The 24,084-nt window shown below is 38.1% G+C and overlaps 1 long non-coding RNA gene across 3 annotated transcripts in view; it reads left to right on the top strand.

Annotated features, from left to right (window-relative positions):
• LOC103678262 overlaps window positions 1–24,084 on the top strand; it is a 76,244-nt gene that overhangs the window by 21,678 nt on the left and 30,482 nt on the right. For 2 of the 3 annotated variants that reach the window (XR_005836550.1, XR_005836552.1), the window contains exons 4-10: window positions 3,292–3,527; window positions 5,255–5,414; window positions 8,805–8,922; window positions 9,337–9,579; window positions 11,356–11,504; window positions 13,627–13,853; window positions 15,485–15,646. This is a non-coding gene — a long non-coding RNA (uncharacterized LOC103678262). The remainder of the gene's footprint in view (window positions 1–3,291; window positions 3,528–5,254; window positions 5,415–8,804; window positions 8,923–9,336; window positions 9,580–11,355; window positions 11,505–13,626; window positions 13,854–15,484; window positions 15,647–24,084) is intronic. The other variant, XR_005836551.1, reaches the window with a different exon arrangement.

A 24,084-nucleotide genomic window follows, 5' to 3' on the forward strand; every position in this document is an offset into this window, starting at 1 on the left:
TCGCTTTTCTTTAGACTTAATTTCATGTATATATCTGAAGAAATTATTTAGTTTTCCTGCCTTTGAACATAAAAAATAAAATCCTACCATATTCTTCAATGACTCTTTTAAAAAATTTACTTATTTATTTTAGAGTGAGAGTGTGTAAGCATGAGTTGGGGGAGGGGCAGAGGGAGAGAATCTTCAAGCAGAAGATTCACTGCTGAGTGAGGAGCCCAACACGGGGCTCAACCTCCTGACCCATGAGATCATGACCTGAGCTGAAACCAAGAGTTGAATGCTCAACCAACTGAGCTACCCAGGTGCCCTCAGTGACTTACTTTTTTTTGCTCAATATTGTATTTTTGAGATTCATCTGTGATGATAGACATGGTTCTGATTTGTTTCTACTGCAGTGTACTGTTATATGATTATACCACAATTTATTTAGTCTACCACTGATCTACCACTGATGGATAATAAAAATGTTTTCAGTTTCTCTTCATATGAACAGTGGTATCTAGAACATTCTTGTGTCTGTCCTCTGTGTACATGTATAAGACTTGCTCAAAAGTATGTACCTATGGATGTCCAGGATTGACAGTCCTAGAAAGGTATCATTGTTTTTCTAAATACCAGGGATTCTTATCATTGGAGAGTTGGACCAATTTCCTGAACTTCTTTGGCTGGCCAACAATTACACACACCAGTTTTTTGGTGGGCTCCAGAATATTTTTATACCTCTTGAGACATTGTACTAGTAACTCAGCCTTAAGGGACAGAGTGGAGATGGTCCAAGCCTCGTTGGTCTCTTTGCCCCATACTTAGTAGACAAACATTTGAGCTGGGAATCTGTATACTGGCTTATCTCATGACAACATTCTTGGGTCAACTCAGTATTCATAATGATCATTCACATGCTCTTCTAATGCTCCCTTCACTTATTCTACATGAGTGACTTTCCACTCCACTTGAACAACACAAATGACCACACTCTAGATTCTGATCAACAGGATGTCGTAGTGGAAAGAACATGGGCTTTGGATTGAGAAGTAATTGACTTTCATGGGCTTGATCATTTAATAAGCATATAGTAAAGTTGCTTTATTTCTCTAAGCCTGTTTTCTCATCTATAAAATTGGGGTAATAGTTTGTATCTTAGAGGCATGCTATTATAATTAGCAATAATATACAAATTGCTTGGCCCTTTACCTTACCCTCAATGTGCATTCATTAAATTATAGTCTTGGTTGATATTGTTCTCCTTGTTATTTATCATCACCCTCAGAAATCTGGAAATACTATAATCCCTTTTTTTGATGATAACCTCATTTTTTTCTGCCTGATTGTATCAATTAAATCTGCACACACACCCCTTAAAAATTTCATCTCAACTTCTAGTTTCCTACCATGAGTTATTCTCATAATGTTTGCATATAAATATGTTTTGTTCTCTGGTCTTAAAATTTTTTTTGAAGAACGGGATCGTATATAGACATACTTCATTTTATTGTGCTTTGCAGATACTGCCTTTTTTTTTTTTTTAACAGATTGAAGGTTTGTGGCAATCTTGTGTTGAACAAGTCTATTTTTGCCATTTTTCCAACAGTATTTGCTCCCTTTATGTCTCTGTGCCACATTTTTGTAATTCTCATAATATTTAAATATTTTTTATTATTATATTTGAATTGCTGCAATCTCATGATAAAATTTTAACAGATGAGAGTTGCTTCTTATGGATGAGCAAAGAAACTGGTTCCTTAAGACGGAATCTACTCCTGATGAAGATACTGTGAAGACTGCTGAAATGACAAAGGATTTATTTTTTTTTATTTTTCTTTTTTGTTGTTGTTTTTTTAAATTTTTTATTAAGTTATGTTAGTCACCATACAGTACAACCTTAGTTTTTGATGTAGTGTTCCATGATTCATTGTTTGTGTATGACACCCAGTGCTCCATGCAATATGTGCCCTCCTTAATACCTATCACCGGCCTATCCCAGTCCCCCCACCCCAAAGCCCTCAGTTTGTTTCCCAGAGTCCATAGTCTCTCATGGTTCATGCCCCCTTCTGTTTACCCCCCCTTCATTCTTCCCTTCCTTCTCCTACCGATCTCCCTGCTATTTCTTATGTTCCATAAATGAGTGAAACCATATGATAATTGTCTTTCTCAGGATTTAAAATATCACATAGGGGTGCCTGGCTGGCTCAGTAAGTAGAGCATGCAACTCTTGATCTTGGGGTCATGAGTTAAGCCCCACGTTGGGTATAGAGATTACTAAAAAAAATAAAGGAACTTAAAAAAAATAAAATATAACTTCGTTGGTAAAACAGTGGCAGGATTTGGGAGGATTGACTCTAATTTTGAAAGAAATTTTACTGTGGGTAAAAATGCTACCAAACAGCATCAAGTGGTATAGAGAAATCATTGGTGAAAGGAAGAGTCAGTTGATGGGTCAAACTTCTTTATCTTAAGAAATTGCCACAGTGACCCCAACAGCCATCAACAGCAAGACAGGACCCTCCACTAGCAAAAAGATGATGTTGGTCTTAATTTATAAAGATGACTGACAACACAGAAAGATTAATGCCTTTGAAAGAAAAGCAATGGTACAGTTCCCTTAGAAATGAGAGGCAAGGCACACAACGCAGGGCCACAGGAGGAACATCACATTTTGATCAGGAAAAAGGAGAAGCTAGAAGAGCAGTTAGATCATGGCCATTATTGGGGTTTAGGGGGGCCATGGTAGAGGGGTGAAGGCAAGGCAGGGCAGGACAAACCACTGAGGATGGCTGGTTTAAATAATTTTAGCACAGTCTAGGCCATAGGAATAGCTCCTAGTTACTTGGTTGGTACCTGGCCCTGGGAAGACTAAGGCAAAGGAATATTCTCTCCTGCGGTGTAGAGGCCAGACAAAGGAAGAGGTAGGGCTTTGGAGCAGTTAGTTTGCATATCAAAGGCATGCTTCTATCAGAGCCCTTTGCTATTTCTAAGAACTGGCTAGCCCTGAGAGGGGTAGTCTCTCCCAGCCAGAAAATTTTGTTTTTTAAAATGTAAAGACATCTTTCATAATAGTAAATTAATAAACCCACACACACAAACAATACATTTTCTGTCAATTATTTACCTTCTTTTGGTCTCTTCTTAAACCAAACATGCCTGTTTTGAGCTTTTGATTCCTACCCTCCCCAGTCCCCACCATTTCCCCACCATCTTCCTCTCTAGTTCAGTTAATGGCACAGTCATCAGCTCCGGTACCCTGGTCTGAAAACCGACACTCATCCTTGACTCCTCTCTTCCTTCGTCCATCAGCAGCTCCTGTAGGTTCTGCTCCTGACCACGCATCACCCTCTCCAGGGTGGCCTCCCCGGTCTAAGCCAGCATCGGTCTCACCTGGATTTCGGCTGCCATCCCATCCTCACTGCTTCCACTCTTGCCCCTTCAAGAGAAAGTATAAATCAGCTCTCATCACTCCACTGATTAAAGTCCTCCGAAGACTGCCCAGCTGCAATTACAGCAATTCCCAAACATCTTGCCTCGGTCTTCCGGTAGGATCAGACTTGTCTCCATCTCTTCACTCTGTTCTCTTCATTCCTTGTGTCCCAGTCACGCCTCTTCCTCACCCTTGAGTACCACAAGCTCAGTGCCCTTTTGGGGCCTTTGCACGTATTGCCTGTTTTCCTAGAACTCCGTTCCTACATTTGTAGTGTCATGCCTCCTTTCCTGGTTCAAATGGCTCGAAGGTTATCTCCTGAGAGAGGCTTTCCCTGAACCTCCTGGGACCCCCATCCATGTTTTTCCTGAACTTTTTACTTTGTTTTCTTTATGTATCTGTACTATCCACATATAATCTTAAAATATTTGTTAATGTGTTTTTAATCTCATGCCACTAAAATATAATCTCCAGCATGATGGATGGGCACCTGTTTTTCTGGTTTATTACTGCATTTTCAACATCTATAATAGTGCCTATAAAAGAGGTACTCAGTAAATATTTGTTGAATTAATAAAAATATGAATGAAATGTAACTAGAGACAAAAAAATTATAAAACTTATTGCATGTATCACTAATAATATATATAATATATATTTAAATGTGTATAAATATATTAGAGCATTAAAATATTTCATCTTTTAGTATTAGAATTCTTTTAAAATGTCAGCAATCTTCAGTGAACAAATTTTATTATGCTTCATTTTAATGAATTATATGACCATTTTCCTTAATAATAGTTTGAATTTATTTCAGTGGAAATTATTTTTATTTTTATTTAACATTTGGATAATATAAATATATCTATTCATTTATAAATATGAAAATTCCTATTTTCCTATATTTGACATAGAAAGGACTAAAGGGGACTTATATTGGTTGCATCTAAAGAAAGGTACTTAAAATACATGAGAAAAATGAAGTAAAGAAAAGTAAGGGTAGGAAAATAAGTCTAACAAAAGAGGTGATAGTAATAAAAAGCTTTCCTTGGTAGAGGAGGTCTGAAAAGTGGATCCTGAGTTTTCTGGCAACTGATACAAGGAGAGAAATACCACATTTATGGGACTTGTGTTTTCTATGAGATAAAGGTCAACCAGTTCTTTCAGGAACACTGAACTGTTCCTCATACTGAGGTCAGGGGAAAACATCTCCAATCTCAGTGAAAGGGCAGGGTATAACATGAAACGTGACCTCAACACCTTCCTTTCACAATTATAGTGACCTAGGTTGTTTTAGGAAGAATAAGTCAACACAGGAGTCACTGGATAAGTGCACTAAATCACCTCTGAGTTATGTATGGCACACTCCTTTTTAAACCATTAAGTATTTATGTTGTTTTGTTTTGAATTTAGTTTGACACAACCACTTTCAAAAAGTGTGTGGGGTAAAAAAATCAGATTCACTCCATATATGCCAGTTTCTCCATATTACATCATGGGACAAAGAATTTCTACCATCTTGAAAGGAATTTATCTATGTAAATAAGAGTCAGTATCAGGTCAGCTGAACCACCAGCCTGAGAGCTCATTGCTTTAGTCACAAGCACAGTATGATTACTCAGCTTTAGTTTTTTACTCTATGTTCGGCCTAATAATTTATCATATGTATGGATTAATGCCTAATATATCATATGCAGGTAATATGTGTGTTATAAGAAATACAGTAGTGTATTTCATAATGATTACATACACTGATGTTGCAGCAAATTAATAAGGAAAAAAATAATACCTTCAGTAATAAATCATTCCATTTCTCAATTGTGCACCTCCATTTCCTCCAAGACTCGTGTCCACGAGTGCTGATCAACCGATGGGAGAAATTGAAAATAAAACGAAGTTCTTGGATCCAATACCTGATGCTCCTCCTGACTACACTGCCTTTTAAGTTCACCAGATCCAAGACCTGATGACCCTCCGGAGCATAACTCCCATTTTATACCTGGTAAGTTAAATCTTCGGAAAGAATCTTTTCACCACTGCAGAAAATGACACGAAGAGTTAAGTTGTTTGTTTAATTACTTTATTGTTTCAATAAGTGAGTATTGAGCACCTACTGGATGCCTAATAGTTTACTGGATGTCAAGTAGAACATTCCTACCCTCAAAGAATTTACAGTCTCCTGGAGTAGGAAGTTATATGGAAATGTGATGAGAATGTGATAGGGACACAAAAGGCAGAGTAACTGACTATGGGATTAAAAAGAAGGCCAAACTGAGGAAGTCAGGTTTTATTGGCACCATAAGGAGTTTCTCAATCAAAAAATGGGTGGGGAAGGGAGAATGTCTGGGAGAAGGAAAACATGTTCAAAAACAGGAGGTCGTGAAGGCCTTGTGGTATGATTGGGACTTGATGAAGGCCTGCTTGGGTCAAAAGACAGACATGCAGAGCATTGGAGATAACAACGGGTCTTGTGCTGATGAAGGAGTTTGCATCTTATCCTGGAGCCTGAGCAAGCCTACAGATCGTTTTTGACAGGACATCAACACATTAAAGCAGATACTTGAGTTTGTCTTTCATCACTTTCTTCCCAGCTTCTGGCACAGGGTCTGGTACATAAAAGGTGCTCAGTAAATGCTGAGTAACTGATTGGGTGTCTAATAAGATAGCTCTTGGGGAACAGGGGGGAGGGGGCGCCTGGGTGGCTTATTTGGTTAAGCATCTGCCTTCGGCTTAGGTCATGATCTCGGGGTCCTGTGATTGAGTCCCACATCAGGCTTCCTGCTCAGTGGGGAGTCTGCTTCTCCCTCCGCCCCTCCCCCCTGCTCATACTTGTGCTGTCTCTCTCTCAAATAAATAAATAAATCTTAAAAAAAAAAATAGCTCTTGGGGCCAGTGTGAAGGAATCACGGGAACAGAGGAAAAGCTAGTTAAGAAGTTACTGCAGTGGTCCCATCTGGATAATGCTTAGTAACAGTGAGTATAAACAAGAAGCAGAAGGTCACAGTGTGGGGAAAAAATCATCTATGAGATAGTTACAGAGATGTTACTTCATTCTAGAAATAAGATCCATGGAACTCAGGTAGCCTCTGCCCCTGCAGTGTTTTCTGAAAACAGCAGAACTTCCTTTTCCTTTTTCCTCTGTGTATATGTTGTGTGGATATGATCCGGTATAACCCCTCAGTACTGGCTCACTGCCTGCTAAATCCTGGGTCTTGATGCTCCTGGATTATGGTCAAGTTCTATCTGGCCATTTCTCAGTATTTTACTTCATTCAGTGTCTTATTTCTTTCTTTTTTTTTTTTTAAAGATTTTATTTATTTATTTGACAGAGAGAGACAGCCAGCGAGAGAGGGAACACAAGCAGGGGGAGTGGGAGAGGAAGAAGCAGGCTCTTAGTGGAGGAGCCTGATGTGGGGCTCGAACCCAGAACGCCGGGATCACGCCCTGAGCCGAAGGCAGATGCTCAACCACTGCGCCACCCAGGCGCCCCTCAGTGTCTTATTTCTGTATCTTTTAGGTGATTTATCTTTCTTTTTTTAATGGAGGAATAACTCACATACATAAAATTCACCATTTGAAAGTGTATAGTTCCATGGTTTTTACTATATCCCCAGGGTTGTGTAACCATCACTACTATTTTTTTCCCCTAGGACCACTTTATTTTTGCAATTAAAAAAAATTATAATGCAGGTATTTCAAAATTCAAATGGTACAAAAGGACCTTGGAAATTCTCCAGTCCTTGTGAGCAATGTTACTAGATCACAATCTTGTGTATCCTTTGGGGCCACTTTACACTTAACTCCTGTTCTGTTTGGCTGCAAACCCATGCAATCATTTTTATTACCTCCCAAATAAGTCATATCCGTTAGCAATCACTCCACGTTTTGTTCTTTCCCCTAGCTCCTGGCAACCACTAATCTATTTATATCTGTATAGCTTTGCCTATTCTGGATATTTCATGTAAGTGGAATCAAAACACGTATAACCTTTTGGGTCTGGCTTCTTTCACTCAGCATATTTCAGCGTTTTTCCATGTTGTAGAATGTGTTTGTACATTATTCCTTTTTATGGCTGAATCATTTTATTGTATAAGCACCTTGTTTATGCATTTATCACTTCGTGGACATCTGAATTCTTTCCAGTTTTTGGCCTTTATGAATAATGCTGCTACATACATTGACTTCTGATGGCAAGTTATATTTTAAGTTTTAGAAAAAATTCTAAGGTGTTGTTTCTTAAAGTGTAGTTTAATATATTAAGCCTATCAAAATAATGTGGGTTTCTTTTGCTAGTATAGAAATGCAGATCCTGGTCACCTATTGAATCAGAATCTCCAAGACAGGTCCTGAAAAAGAAAAATATCCTATCTTGTTGATTCTTATCAACAGCTAAGTTTGAGAAACGCTTTTAATATTGTGTTTTCCGAACTGCAGATCCATCAGTAGGCTCTGAAATTAATTCAGTCATTCACAATAAGTTCTTGAAACAGAAAATGAAAAGAATATTCAAAATAAGAAAACACAAATATGATTAAGGATTCAGCCAGTTTTACAGGTCAGGTCTCAGCTGGACTCTTCTGCTAACCTAGAGTTGGTTTTATTTAATTTTAGCTAAAATGGATCTGTAGTGAAATCTGAAAAATAAATTATTGGGCATTATTTATTTAGTTTTCAACTGCAGTACTTTTTAAAAAACATCTCTTTTTCCTGGAATCAGGAGGAGAGGATCTTTTTTGCTCTAGGCTTGGCTTTGCTTTACATTTTGTTCTGGCCTTTCCTAGAAGTTCAGAGAAAGACAACTGGCATTCTCCCTCTCACAGGATTTCAGCTAAGGCTTTCCAATGCTAGGAATAACTTAAGAGTTTATCAGGTGCCCCCTTGTAGTCAACCAGAGCTCAGTTACTTATGTAACTAAAACAATTAATTATTGTAAATCTGAGACAGCAAAACAAAACACACGGTGATAAAAATATTCAGATTTTACTTTTTTAACATTAAAGCTACATCTCAGCAGTATGGACAGTCTCATATCTAAATGCTGTTAATTCTCCACATTTTTAGCAATGTATGTGAAATGCTTATGAGATCCCTGCTTCTCCAGTGGAGGGCAGGGGACCAGACTTCCTTTCACAGGAAAAGGGATGAAGTGCTCCCTGTTACTGCTGGGCAGGAGTTCAAGCTCCTTACCAGGCCTGCACTGATCCATCCTGGCTGATGTTGAGGGTGCTTCTTTTGAGAGACATTTGATAAAAGAAGCAAAATCTAAAGTCATATATTAGTGGTAACTCACACTAATTTATATTTATTCAATTCATATTTTGCGTGCTTCTCTTCCTAAATATTGTGATTCTTTAAAGAAATCTGGTTTCCTTGACTGTGATCTTACTTACAGTGACCAAGTTAATTAAACTGACCACCGATTGGAGGAGAGCAGTGTGAGAACCAGATGATTAGGATATGAAGAAGTGATTGGGTTAGCAACAGCAGATCTTCAAGTCACCATTTTGAAGGTAAGATGTGATTTCAAATCCCAGAGTTACCATTCGCTGTCTATATAAACTTAATAATAGTATAAAGAACATAAAAATAGAATCTGCCTAGTGGTAAATTTATTCCAGTCCCTGTGCTAAGCCTGCAGCAGCCTTATGAGATGGGCATAGAAAGGCTATCAAATTACTTCATCTCTTCAACCGTAGTTTTTGTGATTGTGAAGTGAGCAACACTATTTCAGAAGGTTTAAGAGGATTAAATGAGTTAATAATCTGGAAAACCCTCTACTACATTTTTGGTACATGGTAATGAAAATGAAGCCTCTTACTATTTTCAAGAAGATGTCATGTAATTTCCATGTAAAAATTCATGCTAAGTTTCAATATATTGTAGTTTCAATCATGTGTAATTTTTTCATTTGATTTTGAACACAGAATCCCCATGACCTACTGTCCCTCCACTTGCGTACTACCCAGGAAGCTTGCTTATGGGATACTACAGTCTACATCAGCTCAGTACCTTCCCCTCGTACCAGCCAACTGGTGGCTCTCATCCTACATATATGGTACCAGCCTGGCAGATGTCCAGTGTTAAATCAGTCTTCTCCAACAGCATGGATGCCAGAGCCAATTCCTGTGGCAAACTGCCCTCCTGGTCTGGAATACTTATTAGCTCAGGTACTTCATACAAATCCAAAATATTTTCTTATGAAATATGAACTTGGGGACCCAACAAAAAAAGACACACGCTGGATACAGTGGATAAAGGTGGTGGGTCTGTGATGACAGAGGTCCACTTGGTGAGACTATAGGAGCGGTGATACTGATTTCAGATATGTGAAGGGGGAGCAAAAGTATAGGAATATTTTCAGTACGAAGAGTAGGGCTTTCATAAAGGATTCAGACTGAGTTGTAAGATATTCAAGATGTCCTCTTGAAGGAAATTAGAAAAATAGGGATAGAAAAAAAGCTACCATAGATGCCACTTGGGGTGTCATTTACTTGGAGGTAAGAGTAAACATCAAGAAAGACAACATGGGGTGCCTGGGTGGCTCTGTTGGTTAGGCTCAGGTCGTGATCTCAGGGTCATGAGATGAAGCCCTGCATGGGGTTCTGCGCTCAGCGTGGAGTTTGCTTGCCCCTCTCCTTATGCTGCTCCCTCTGCTCTCTCCCTCCCTCATAAATAAATAAAACCGTAAAAAAAAAAAAAAGACAACATGAAGGAACAGAACACTTAGTGACAAACTCATCAGGTGCCTTGACTCCTTGCTTTCCCTCACCACCCATAATTTCATCAGCAACTCTAGCCCTCATAAAAACCTATTACAAAGTAAACATAAGGTGCCTACCAAGCGCACATAGCTTCAAGCCAAGTCCATGGGGCCCCCTCCCACAAAGTGGTGGTCCCCTAAATCCCTTCTGTATAAAAATTAGGAAGCTACTCTGAAACCTACGTCATAAAGTTGAGGGATAAGCAGATTTGATTGTAAACTCAAATGGTGTAAAATCAAAAAGTTTACCTAGTGAAACTGAGATATAGCTAGCATTAGATTCTTCTATAATCCTAGCTATTTTTGTCTTGGAAACAGGAGGTATTTAAATTCATGATAAGCAAGGGATTCTAATTCAGTACTTCACTCCCCACGTAATCAATAAAATATTCTTTGAAGTTGACAAGTTCCTCTTTTAATTCAATATATTATTATTGAAAACTATCGATACACTGCCAAGGAGATGATGTGAGAAATGCAGTACAATTGGATGAAGAAATTGGAATTTGTAGGAGCCAAAAATTTTATTGAACCATCCCTTTGTAAAATAACTATAAAATACACATGAAGTCATTAAAGTGCTAGAGTAAACCCCTTCATTATTTTAGAAGCTTATTGGATGCTTATAGTTAATAAATTTTAGAAAATCCTTTTTATGCATGGATAATAATAATAATTTCTCCTTGCAAGTCTGGGGTCTCTAGACCATTTCCCCATCTTTTTAAAATTGTGCAGCTTTAAAATTGTTTATTAAAGTTAAAAGAAAAAACAATTGCTCAACTTGTTCCATTAACCTGACAGAGGTTAAATGATAGATATGATGGGTTCACTTTCCCCTTTCCAAAATGGATGAATTAAGAAACAAAACCAGAAACAAATAAAAAATAAAACCAGGTTTAGAGCTAGACAGTGTAGTTTTTAATTCTGTCTTTATTCCCTGCTAGTTCTATAATGTTGAACAAATTTCTTAAGTATTTGATGTTTCAATTTCTTCATCTACAAAGTAGTGCTAACTATCCCTACCCTCTTGGGCAGTTCTGAGAGTTGTCAATGTCTGATACAATTCCTGGCACACAGGAACCGCTGCATGGATGAGACGCTATAATGATGCTATTTAGTTGAAATGCCTGCTTGGGTATAAGTGGAAGGTACATACCCAGTCACTTTCCTCTATCTTCTCTAGACTTTTGAGAACATGTGAAGGATATCGGGACTCCTCAGAGGAATTCTGTCCAACTCAGCAGGTTTACATGGCTTCTGAGCCTTGAGTTTGCCAGCAACTCCACTAGCTTCTCAAGGAACTGCTCCTTAATAGCCACCGTGTCTTATTAGGTAAACTTCTATGTTAAAGGACTTCATTTCTTTAAGCTATTTTGCCTAGCAGTGGACATTTTATGAAGTAGTGAATTTTTTTAATCTTTTAGTCCTAGAGTTTAAAATTCTGAAAATTTTTTAATTGGACTGTAAACCATTTTGGTGGCCACTTTTGAAAATTGTAAGAGATGTGTAGACCCCTCACCCGGCTGTGTTTTCATACAAGAAAAAGTCTTAAATTAAGCATGGACTGTGTTCTTCACCCTCTTATAATTAAGCACACGATTAAACATTCATGTCCACTTAAGTCACTTTCAATTTTATTCATTTCAAAATCTATTCATTAACTTACTCAACAAAAATTTAAGGAAATATGACATTTCAGTCAATGTTCCACGCTCAGAAGTTAGGAATGACAGAAAATTGTGTATGATAGGATCAGTCTGTCCTGAAGGAGATTTCTTTTCTTCCACTAGAAGGATTCAAGCATCTTGGGAGTAATCCCAAAGTAAAACTAAGATAAAAAAATCTATCTAATGATATTCCCAGTTTCCCTTTTCAAGGGATCATATTCCAGAATGTTTCTTGTCCTTTGCCCTAATCCTATTTATATCCTGCCCTCTTGGACCCCCCCCCCCTTATTAAAAGTGAATGCCTGGGGAAGAGCTTGGCGTTTAGTAACTCAAGTGAATGGAATCAGTATGTTAATCTCTCAGAGGTACCTGTGAAATAATATAAAATTGGACACTTCTGCATGAGATTCACCCTAGGTGACTCCCTCTCCCTAAGCCACTGAGAAGATTGCCTTCTCTGTGGCTGGTTCAGGTTAAACCATCCTGAACTTCTGAGTAACACCAGTCTGTAGGTCATTGAGACCAGTGAGTAGGGACTGAGCTAGAAACAATCTGTGTCAACACAGCTTTTTCTAGATGCTGTTAACTACAGCAGGAAGATGATTTTTTGATATTTTATCAAAAACATTATTAAATGTTTTAGTCTTCTAGAGTATAACTGGAGGAAAGTGTTTTTCCTACCTAGACAGTTCTTATATCTGATCAGGTGCAGATAGGTTAATTTCACTCGATGAAATATATTTGTAATTAATTAATTTACATTGAAGATATTTTAAAAATCAATTGATACATGGTAATAATTTCTATCAATTTCTTTTTCTAATGCTAACTTGTTTTAGTTCTATTATTTCTATCTTCCCTAATTACTTCTTTCTATCCCAGTCCTTGAACAACGTACACATTCTTCAGCGTTTTGAACCCCTGGAAAATATGTATACTTCAGTGGTGATCAGCAATATTTGAATCAACATTATTCAATATCCAGTTCCTTATTCATACTGATCATTTTTTAATGGTTCAAGGAGAAAAGACTGCGCTAGAAACTTAAAAAGGGAATTTTTGTATAATTTTATTTTTTTATAAGTGATATGATATTGGATTTTATGTTGAAAAAGATCTTATATGTTATCTGGTCTACCCCATTACACCTATTCCCTCTCTCCGCCCCCATCATTCACGTTTTATAGATGAGGGAAAAAAAGAGAAAATAAAGGACTTAGTGAAGGACCAGCAGAATCTAGATTTGCTGGAAAGAGGAAGAAATGAACACAGTAAACATGAAGCCTGTCATCTGTTGGAAAAGTGTTCCTGACCCTTAGAGCAACAACTTTACAGATTCCTTTGGCTGTATGTAAGGCCTCCAGCTCTTCTTGGTGCCTTTCTCCATTTGCAGTTTGTAATGACCTTGGTCATCTTACCGTATTTCATGAGCTGACTCATTTGTGATGCAATGTATAATTTCTTTAAAATATTTTTAAAACTAAAGTTTTCTGAATATTATATAAGACATGATCATCTTACAAAAGATGTTTTCAATCCTTCCTGTTATGTGAATAAACATTTTAAAGTCATCTTGCTGAGCTTAAAATAAATGTTATAAATCCCGAAGGATTTAAATGCTTATTACAAGGATTATAAAATATTTTGATGTTCCAAGCAATTGCATATGCTTCAATGAAATTTTGAAAAAGCTGTGTTTCTTTACATGCTAAGAAATGCCATACAAGCACTCGAGGCCCATTTTAACTGCTTCTAATTTAAAGTGACTTTCTCATTTTATTTTATAGTGATGACATCTTTTGAAACTAATAAGAGATATGATATTAAAAACAACCTGGACCAAACGGTTTACATCGTAACTGAAGACACAGACAACTTTACCAGAAATGCTTATCGGAAACTAAGGCCCTTCGTCCTCGAGGTCACCGACTGTATGGGCTGAGAAATCATGACAACGCAGAGACCTTTCAGATGCATCTGCTGTTGCCTCTGTTGTCCCTCCTCCAGGCAAGAGGTCAGAGAATGCAGGTCTTATCCCTGGTTTCTTCCTGATCCAAGTCTTCACAGCACGCTTGTGCTCCTTCCAGAATGACAATGAGGGGATTTTCACTGGGTCTGCTGGTCAGCATGAAAGAAGGGAGTGGGGAGGAAGGAGGCCACATTGTTTCACCCAAGGAAAATCACAGAGGGCTTTTTCTTGTGGGTTCTTGTCTTCCGGCGCTAGTTGGTGGGTCAGGCACAAATTAGGGTTATTTATTCAGTGACCACAATTCTGTCAGTTGTGTCTACTGAATTGGAAATGTATCTATGACCTAGAACAGAAGTCATGTACATGTGTCCAAATGTACCTACATATCCCCAGGTAAGATGTCCCTAGACATCATCGAATGCTTTTAGAATAGGAAGAGACCTTGGATGACATTACACTCCCCGTCCCAGTCCACACTTTGCCACAGATAAAGAAGGGGTGGCTCAGAAAGATGACGTGCCTGATGAGGATGTTACAGGCCCCCGAGTGCTGGACCTAGAAAGCTGACGTTCTGAGTTACAGTCGGGTTGCTCTTCTACAGCCTGTGTGGCTCTAGGAAGTTGTTCTCTGCAGGGAAATGAAGCAGCCTTAGCAAGAGGTCCACCAGAATTTTGAATTCTAGATTTGTCACCTACTTAAATTGTGCGATTTACTTAACTTCTTTGGAGCTGCGTGCTCTTGTACATAAAATATGCACAATACCCCATAGGATTATGGGGATATTTAGAAGACACAGTAAGTGCCAGCACTTACTAAATGTTAATTTATTTACAACCTTCTCTGTGTTTGATTTCCTATAAGATGGAGATAATAATAGCATCTATCACACAGGATTGCTTTGAGGATTAAATAGTAATAAATAAATGTCAACTGTTCATTACGGTACCTGGCAAATAGTACAGTGCCTCAGAGAATGTTGTTCCCAGGTCTTATTCCTCTCTCATTACTGTTTTTGTAATAATAGCCTGATATTTGAGATGAATCTTCACCTTTAATCCTTAATCCTTTTGGATTCATATTCCTGAGTTGGGTTTTTTCTCGAATCCTATAAATGCAGCCTTCCCTGAGTAAAGTAAGCCATGATGTAGTAAAGTTAATCAAAATTACAAATATACTCAATTTATAGAACATTTATCTCATGATAGATTTTTTCTCATTTCTCCAGTTTTATTTGTAGTCCTGTGTGTGTGTATTCAGTTTTGTGAGGTTTGATCACCCGTGTCCGTTCCAGTGTCCACCACACAATGCAGATACCCTACAATTCAATCATCACAAAAATCCCCTTTATAACCACGCCCATCATAGAATTAAAGAAGGAACTGGCTGTTTCATAGCAAGTGACAAGCAAGCCTCCCCTGTCCTGAGGAAAACATGACTTTATCCCTCAAGGTTGCTCCCTCCAATAACAACCCTGAGAAGTGGCCACGGGAAGGAGCAGTCAGAGCTTTGCATTGCTGGCACACACAGCAAGAAGTTTAGAAGTGTGAGGGGCCCGTGTAGGACTCTCTCTCAACAATTTCCTTAGCCCTTAAAGGATTTCAGAGCACATCTAGATGGTGTGTACGTGTGTAGATCTGTGCATAGCGTCCTCCCCTCTGTCACGTCTTCATCTGCAGCTGGACGTGCAGTGCCCTCCCGGTGTCACCATTGGCTTTGTCGCAGAGCACTAGAACCTGTGCAGGGCAGTGTACAGCCTCCAAAGCGAGAAGAGAGAAAATGTGATGAGAGTGTGCGGGCCGTGTTCCAGCTACAGCTGTGGTTCTGATGCGGTTTTTGAGGTAACCTAATGTTAAAATAATATTACTAAAGTTTTTTCTACATAGACTGACCAACTGCAGAATGATCCCATTTCAGTGCACTTTTCCATGGACATGCAATGAGGTTTATGTTGTCACTGATAAAATAAATAGAGCAGTGTGATGAAATATTTGTAAGATACTGTGCTAGGTATTGAAGGAAACTCAAAGATGGACGAAGTAGTACTCTATCCCCCAGCAAGTGTAAAACAAGTCAATGTAGAATTATAGTATGAAGCTCAACAAGAACTCTTGTTAGACAGTAAATGCAGTTCATCAGTTTGCACATATGTACCACTTGGTTCTCACTACCCCATCATGAGCTGGGAGTCAAGACAGAGCTGAAATTCATGAGGAGTTAATAGTAAGGAGGGTGCTGAGGAGCTTCTTCCCTCTGATGTCATTGTGATGAAGGGAGTTAGGGAGAGACATGAAAGCTCCTAGAAGAGAGGAAGCAGAACAGATGGGATTAGCTGACACAAGCGCTTGGAGAGCTGATGAGTCTCAAAGGCCCAGCGGAAGCCTGGTGTCCTAACCCTGTTCTCCCAGGTTCCAGAGGAGGCTGGTGGTCAGTGTCCACTCGTGTGTGTGGTGGCGGTGGGGGAAGGTGCTGGGGCTGCGATGGCCATGATGCATCCACTCCTTTTTTTTTTTTTTTTTAAGATTTTATTTATTTATTTGAGAGAGAGAGCAAGAGAGAGCACGAGTAGGGGGAGACAGAGAAGCAGACTCCCTCCTGAGCAGGAAGCCCAATGCGGGCTTGATCCCAGGACCCTGGGATCATGACCTGAGCCAAAGGCAGACATTTAACCAACTGAGCCACCCAGGTGCCCCTGGTGCATCCACTCTTGCAATAAAAGCTGACTTCAGTTTGCTCAACCGTGTGTGGCTTAGAGTTTTGCATGAAAATTTTCTGGATTCTGAGGAATCAAAATGTGTGTACGTTAACATAACATTTATAAGGCAAATGATTTACACTGGAAATCTACATATAAGTATAGCTTTAAAAAGAAACAAAAAATAGGGGCGCCTGGGTGATTCAGTCGTTAAGCGTCTGCCTTTGGCTCAGGGCGTGATCCCAGCATTCTGGGATCGAGCCCCATATCAGGCTCATCTGCTGGGAGCCTGCTTCTTCCTCTCCCACTCCCCCTGCTTGTGTTCCCTCTCTCGCTGGCTGTCTCTCTCTCCATCAAATAAATAAATAATCTTTAAAAAAATAAATAAATAAAAAATAAATACCAAGTTCTAAACACATGTTCTGTAATTAGATAGCGTAATGGTTGCCCATTAAATTTTCTTGCAGTTCTTAGATCTGCTGCCTCTCAACCAAGAAGCTAGTCATGTGAAATCATATAATTTTGTTGTGTATAGTTGCTAGGTTTACCTCAAGATTTAATTCTAAGCCAGAAGGATATGCATCTGGGTAAATTTGGAGACGGATCAGCCTAACCATGGAATAGCTGGGATAATGTAATCAGTGACCACAACTGTGGTGATCTAATGATGATGAGAGCAGCTGTCCTTTTCAGTGCCCCCTGTCTTCTAGGCATGGTTCTGGTCCTAACTACTTTCCACATATTAACTCGTTTAATTCTTATAAACAACCTGTAAGATAGATGCTGTGATAATTCCCCCTTCAGAGGTGAGAAAACTGAGGTTAGAGATCTTGTGCAGAGTTACTCACAAAGCCATTATTTGAAAGTGGCTCCAGAGGCTATGCCCTAAACCACTGTGCCCTGTGTCTCTTTCATCTGTGTGATATTTCGTCTCTTTATGTGTGAACATAGGAGAACAGAAAAAGAGTAAAATGGTGGTGGGTTACTTCATGTGCTCTCAGGTTTAGGATCATGGCTGAGAAGCCCACAAGGCTCCGAGGACATCTTGTAAGCGGGTGTGCTCTCCTGAGAGGCTTGCCTTCGCTTCTGTTGGTGTCCCAGTGATGTTACAAACAGAAGGCCGTTTTTTATGTTATTCTGTCAGTTTGGTTTTTCCCAAGTCCTGTGTATATTTTAAATATTGAGTACAAATCTTGATTATGAATTCTCAATGGACAAGATTTTCCCTACCTCTAGTACAGGCCAAAACAGTCAAGCTTTCTTTTATTTTTATTTTTTTGAGCCTACATGATTTTATTTTATTTTTTAGGTTTTTTTTTTTATTATTATGTTCAGTTGGCCAACATGTGGGTACATCATTAGGTTTTGATGTAGTGTTCAACGATTCATGAGTTGCATGTAACACCCAGTGCTCAAGCTTTCTGTTAGTCCTTGTTGTCTAGTCTACCTTCATACTGGTTGTCTCCCTTTGAGGGTTCCCACTTTTTGAGGATCTATAATATAGTACACTCATTGCTCAGGCCCAAGGCCCCACCACTGCCTTGCCGTGATTGGGGAGATCAAATCCTATTCCTAAGGAAGATTGGTACCTCACAGAAGCCAAAGAAAGTGTCAGCCTCTTTGTAACACTCAGGATTTCCAGATTTTTCCCTTTTGCCCCACAGATTTCTTTCTTAAGAGGTTGGCTTTGCATGTAAATAGGTTTTAATTTATACTTTAGTCAGCACTTTTAAGTTTTCACAGTATCTACTTTGCAACATTGCCAAAAATGGAAGTGACAAAATTGTTAAAAGGGTGCACAGAACATAAGAGAGAATGTTCAAACATTAGTATAAAAGAATTTTCTTGTGATTTATTAATGGTTGGCAATAACTAAAAAGATACTCCTTTGTTTTCTATTTAAGATAGTATATATGATGTTTTTGCTATATGGAATTCATGTAGAATTCCAGATCCTCTGAAAATGTTTGTTTTACTAGGTTAAACATCATTCAGTTAATATTACAGCAACTGTTTTACAATCCAAGGCACAAAAAAAATTATCTTGGAAAAAATGCTGAAACCTTGTTTTTCTTGAAAGTTTCAAGAGCATGTTTGCTCAGTTGTCTTAGGTAACAGTATTTGAATGCCATTTGTTCTCTTTTGTTTAAAATAAAACAGATTCAGAAAATAAACAATCTTAGAAACTCTTGTTTATTCAAGGACAGGGAGATATGAGGAATTCTGTAGAGAATAATTAAAATGACAAAATACTTATCTAGCTTTGTAAATTTATTGCTGCTGGCAATAAATTTTGCCCTCCTCACCATAAAACTGAATAAAACAAGCCTTAAAAGGGGGGCAGTACTAGCTTATAGTTTTCTTTATTAAAATATACTCATTTCTTAGCCAAACTTATGCCATCACTAATAAATACATTTTAATGAATAGAACCAAAGGGTTTTAGAGCTAGAAGGAACAGGAAGGACTCTCTGCTCTATATTCTAACGTAAGATGAGAAAACTCAAAAGGCCTGGTTCATGTATGCAAGTTATACTAGAAATCCAGAACTATAATTACAAATACCCCTTTTTTGTCCAGTATTCATGCAACCACACCTCAAATTTAAGAGATTTAAAACATTTCAGTGTACTATCCTTCCTAACAATGACATTTTAATTGAAAAAAATTTTAAACCCTGTTTCAAATTTTTCTAATATTCTAAATTATTTTTAAGCACATGCTAACAAAGTTCATCTCAATAATCCTGGCTGATATCACCGCAATCTTCTCACCAGGAAGGAAGAACTAAATTACCATGTTACAGAAACGAAAACATTTAAAATGTCTAAATCATGAATGACATAGAGGTTTATCTTATTTTAAACACTGGTACACTTAGATCGTTCTTTTCATAGCTGTCATTCACATCTAAGTTTAAGTTCTCTTATTGTATCTGATTTTAGATTTTTTTTTTTTTTGTAAAATACATTCAGCATTTGATATATTTACTTGTCTTGAGGAAATTTAACTGCTGGTAGCACAAGGAATGTCAAATGAGCAGAGACAGAACCCAATCATTACCTTGATTTAGGGAAAGGAAATATGTCTGATGGGCAGTTGGATACAGTTCTTCCCAGATATAGCTTGGCCTGACTGTTGTCCTGGAAGACAAGCCTAAGGACGGAATATTTTATTCAGGGGTCTGGCAGATTCACAGCCAACTATGAAAATTCTTCTAGGTATTGCTCCTTAATTTCCTCTTTCCTTGAGTTTATTTTTTATTTTTCCACCAATTATAACATTTCCACTTTTCCCTGTGTTTTCTGTTAGCTGTATATTTATTTCTGTTCTGTGTGTCGTCATATATTTCTATCTACACGTAATTTGTGCCATTGGTTTGAGATACGGCCGTGGGACTTACCTGGAGAGGGAAATCAAGGTGAGACTGCGCTGTTTTCTTCACTGATAGCTTTATAACTTTCTAAGAAAAAAAAATGTGTTCATATTTTGGCATTTTGAGAGGCCACTTTATAATATTGCTGTTCTTCAGCTGTGAATGAAATCACTTGAGAGATAGACACAGGTGTGAGAAACACATCATTTTTGTACTGACAGAACTATTTAGAGGACATGGCTACACTCTCTTGCAACCGTAGCTTTGCAAAAAAGGTGCAGATTGAGAGTTACTTTCCGTGTCTCAGGCAGAGGCAAACAACCCCAGTCCTTTATCGTGAGGCCTCTGACACTGCTAACTATTCTGAGGGACTGAGAATGTGTGCTCTGCAGAGGGGCTGCCTCTCCAAAGAGAGTCAAAGATAAAGAGGGCTGAACCACTCAGACCCAGTTTCTTCTTTCAAACTCACCAGGCCAGTAAGTCTTCCCTGCTCTCTGAGGCAAATAAATAAGGGGACAGAGAAAGGTCAAGTATGTTTTCTAAAGCCAATGTCTCTACCTGGACATTTTAGGAGTGGAGAGTGATTGTGGTAGAAATAAGCTAGTCCCTTAAGTCTCTCCTCCTCTTCTTCCATAATATTATAACCTGTGTTTTCATCAATTCCACATGAAACCTGGAATAAAGAGAATATTTCCTACCCTCCCGTGCAGCTAGGTGTGGTCATGTAGCAGTTTGGCCTATTAGAAATGAATTGTAGGAACTACTTAAAAGATAAGTGGTATACACTACTTGCCTCTCCTTAATTCTCTCCTCATTCCGAGAGGATAGAATGTAAAGGGACCACCTCTCCTGGGACATAAACTGATTTGGGGAATGAAAACTATGAATAGTAGAGGTAAAGGTAGAAAAAGTCTGGGCTCTTAAGGTCTCCTTAGAGCTAATAGAGCTAGAAGAGAGATACCTTATGATTCTAGACTGACCAATGGCAGACTTTTATGTGAGAAAGAAATAAAAATCCTTATTCCAGCTCCCTGTTCCTTGCACCTAAATGTTTGTAACATGAAAAGATGTATCTCTTAACACACTTTTTTTTAATATATAAATCATGAGCCAAACTATTATTTTTAAAAATATGTCTGAGTTGATGAATTTAACTGAGCAATTTTTTTAAAATAGAATAACCTAATTGATTTTTTGAGCTTTTCTTCCTAGGGGATATTCTTGTCAGAGTATAAGCTAACTAGGTTACTTGCAAATGGCTTCCTATATATAATGTAGCATGTTGTTATACTTGACTATAAATAGGAAGGCATATCTTTTACACTGGTAGTTCCTGACACTCCATTTCTGTCCCTCTCTTGATTCTTTTTTTTTTTTTAAAGATTTTATTTATTTATTTGACAGAGATAGAGACAGCCAGCGAGAGAGGGAACACAAGCAGGGGGAGTGGGAGAGGAAGAAGCAGGCTCATAGCAGAGGAGCCTGATGTGGGGCTCGATCCCATAACGCCGGGATCACGCCCTGAGCCGAAGGCGGACGCTTAACCGCTGTGCCACCAAGGCGCCCCCCCTCTTGATTCTTAAACAAAACAAGTATTCTACCATTTTTCCAAAATGTAAGAAAATCTCCTAAGCACATGATTGAAACTTAATAATTTAAAAGGTGTGGAATGTTTTTAACTGGCTTAAAAGACATTGATGAAAAGACTGCATTACTTAAAGTTGACTTACCTGAATCTAATAGGATTTTCAGTTTTCCATATGTTCCCCCAAAATACAATTATCCTTAGTAAAGAACACATTGTCACATCTAAAGTAAGAATTTTATAGAGTCAGGGACAAGGCAAGATGTCCTCTTCGTCACTGCTTTTCAGCATTGTCATGGAAGGCCTAGCTAATACAATAAGACGGGAAATAAAAGTAATACAGGTTGGGAAGAAAAAAATAAAGCTCTCTTTATTCATAGGTGACATGATCATCTATGTAGAAAACTTGAAAGAATCAACAACAACAAAAACTCTTGAACTAATATGCAATTATAGCAAAGTTGTAGGGTATGAGGTTAATATACGAAAGTCAATCACTTTTCAATGAATAAGTGGAATTTTAAGTTAAAAGCACATTACCATTTACATTAACATTCCCCCAAAATGAAATAATTAGGTTTCAATCTAACCAAAGATGTATAAGACCTATATGAGAAAACTACAAAACTCTAACAAAAGAAATCAAAAAAATAATTAAACAGAGCTATTCCAAAGTTCATGGATAGGAAGACTCAATATCATCAAGATGTCAGTATTTCCCAACTTGTCTGTAGAGTCAATGTAGTCTCAATACAAATCCCAACAAGTTTTTTTGTAGATACAGACAAACTGATTCTAAAGTTTATATGGAGAGGCAAAAGACACAGAATACCTGATAGAATATTGAAGGAGAAGAACAATGCTGGAAGGCTGACACTACCCAATTCAAGGCTATTATAAAGCTACAGTAGTCAAGACAGTGTGGTATTGGTGAAAGAATAGACAGATTGATCAGTGGAATGGAATAGAGAGCCTAGAAATAGACAAACATGAATATACCAAGGACTGCTGCAAACTGGAGACTGCAGAGGCATCTAAAGAGGGAACCTGATATTTAGTATCAGCAGATTGAGTCACTGGAGTGCGGTTTACATGGATAGACTGCCAGTCAGGGTAGGCTAGGTTATGCTGTAGTGACAACCCCAAAGTCTTAGTGGCTTATAAGAAAAAAATGTTTGTTCCTTACCCTATGTGTTCCATGCAAGTTATTAGAACACCACTGCTCATCACAGTCTCTCAAGGACCCATGCTAGTAAAGGCTCCATCTTAATCCAATCTTACATTAGTGTTAAGACATAGGGAAGTGCACATGGCAACTCGCAGGCTGGTTCTTAAATTTTCTGCCCAGAAGTAGAACATCTCACTTGCCTTCACAATTCAGTGGTCAGTGCAAGCCATATAGACACAACCAACTTCAAATGAGCAGAAAAATGCAATCTTATCATATTTTTGGAAGGAAAGAAAAGAGTTTGTAAATAGCACTAATAACTACCTCACAAGCATTCTGTTTTTTGTTTTCGTTTTCTTTTTCTTCAAAATAGCCTGCAATGCAGAATATTACGTGAAATTGACTGATATATAAATGTGGACAACTAGTTATATTTTTTAAAACAGAATCTGCAGGTTGATGATGCTTGCTGACTTCTAGTTTATCATTTTATTTTTTGTCAACTAACATCTTAGTAGAAATTAGGGTAAATCTGGCAGCTTAGTAAAGGCAGTGAAAGGCCCCAGGGAAAAGGGAAATGGAAGACATACAGAGGAGTTGCTTGATTGGACATAGGCAGGGCTATCAGAGATACACTGTTACCTACCTCACAGTTTGCCTGCCCTGAATGGTTAAAATTAAAAAGACTGACAAAACCAAGTGTTGGTGAGAATGTGGAGCAACTGAACTCTCATAAATTGTTTCAACCACTTTGGAAAGCCATTTGTAAGAACCTAATAAAACTAGACCTATAATTATTCTGTGATTCGGCTGTTTAAATTTTAGGTATGAGAAAAGTTAAGTACAAATGTTTACCAAAGGTCATATACAACAATATTTCTAGTGGCTATATTCGTAGCCCCAAATGCAAAGATCCTGAGATGTGCATCAATAGGAGAATAGATAAAGTATAATATTCACACAGTGGAATGCCACATAGTGATAAAAAGGAGAAACTACTGATGTACAATACAATTATATATATATATATATATATTATTTACATTTATATTTATATATTTATATATATAACTGGCTCACATGGTTATGGAAACTGAGAAGTCCCATAGTCTGCAGTTGGCAAATTAGAGACCCAGAAGAGCTAATGATACAGTCCAGTCCAAGTCTGAATGCAGCAGAAGACTGATGTCCCAGCTCAGAGAGGCAGAGAGAAAAAATTCCCCTTACTCTACCTTTTTTGTTCTATTCGGGCATCCAGCTGATTGGATGAGGACCAACCACATTGGGAAGGGTAATATGCTTTACTCCATCTACCAATTCAAATATTAATCTCATCCAGAAACACCCTCACAGACATACCTAGAATGTTTAACCAAGTATCTGGGAATCCCATGGACCAGTTAAGTTGACACATAAAATTAACCATCACAAGTTCACTCCTTGTTAACTTGGAAC

Source organism: Ursus maritimus, unplaced genomic scaffold, assembly GCF_017311325.1.
Source record: "Ursus maritimus isolate PB19 unplaced genomic scaffold, ASM1731132v1 scaffold_20, whole genome shotgun sequence".
NCBI lineage: Eukaryota > Metazoa > Chordata > Mammalia > Carnivora > Ursidae > Ursus > Ursus maritimus.